Below are 1,223 nucleotides of genomic sequence, written 5' to 3'. Positions count from 1 at the left end.
AAAAGGCTTATTATTAATAATTCATAGTTCAAAACTTTCTACAGATGAAAAAGTGCAGATTTGACTAGAAAAATACAGACTGCCTATCTGCTCTCAACTCACTTGATTCAGTTGAATTTTAACCAGACAAGGGGGCATTTTTAGTTTTCTTTTTCTTTTTTGGCTGCTCAGCATTTGGATCCTAATTCTGTTTGGGGGCCTCCTAAAACAGTCAGTCGTAGTGGAAGATAGGCCCTTCTTATCACTTATGCACTTAGCCAGTGCACGAGCTAAAAATGCCAAATACATGTATTTCTTCCCCTCAACCCTTGTAGCTACAGCGTAGTCAGTTCAAGTCTACGAGGCCATTGACTCCTCCACAGATGACACTAGGAAGGTGTGAGTATATGGAATAACTATGTTAGTGGCATTCAGTGGCCAGTGGCCACAGCAATAGCATTATAACCAATTCTGGTGGTGTAATTTTGATTGTATTTCTGAACATCTGGATCCTCGTTCCTGGTGGATTCAGGCTTGGTTCTCCACATACTCTACCAATTATGAGAGCAATCCAAATCACATCTAATAAATTCCTACCTTGCAGAGTTAACTGAGGCTTTCTTTTTTGTTGATTGCCAACAAGAACCCTGGATGATACACCAGATATAACACACCTGCGGTATCCTCAGGACAACCTGACAGGCTTTTTCTCCAAAAATGCCACCCAATTCTTGAAATTTCTGGAAACCCAAATAGTACTTGCATTTTCCCCTTTGTATTAGGTCGTACTTAGCTCACAATGGTCTAAATTATTTTTCAAAGGTCAGTATCTGTTTATTGTGAAGATAAAGGTGCCTGTGTTGTGATCGCTGCATGCTATGAAAAAGTGCCATGTGTAACTAATGTTAGTATAAAAAAATTCACCAAGAGGAGGCAGAAACTCAGGAAATATTAATTGTTGAAATCAAGAGTGAGAATCAGTTTTAGATTCTCATGTTTTTGGAACATTTCAAAAGAATTAATATTTTGGTTAAAAAAAGAAATTTATATATTCTGGGATAATGATAAACATATCACTTTGCCACAATTCATCTCGGATTTTTCTCTCCTTTCTTACGGTTTTAGCTTTCCGATTTTGCTTTTGTTTTCACGCTGTGCCTCATCTTCCTTCTAAGCTTTCAGACTAAACATTCCATTCCTTTACCTTTAGAAAAAAAAATGTGGTTGTGAATGTGTTCCTTTTA

This window comes from Mandrillus leucophaeus, unplaced genomic scaffold (genome assembly GCF_000951045.1).
Source record: "Mandrillus leucophaeus isolate KB7577 unplaced genomic scaffold, Mleu.le_1.0 Scaffold365, whole genome shotgun sequence".
Classification (NCBI taxonomy): domain Eukaryota; kingdom Metazoa; phylum Chordata; class Mammalia; order Primates; family Cercopithecidae; genus Mandrillus; species Mandrillus leucophaeus.
Note: the sequence above shows the minus strand (reverse complement) of the source record.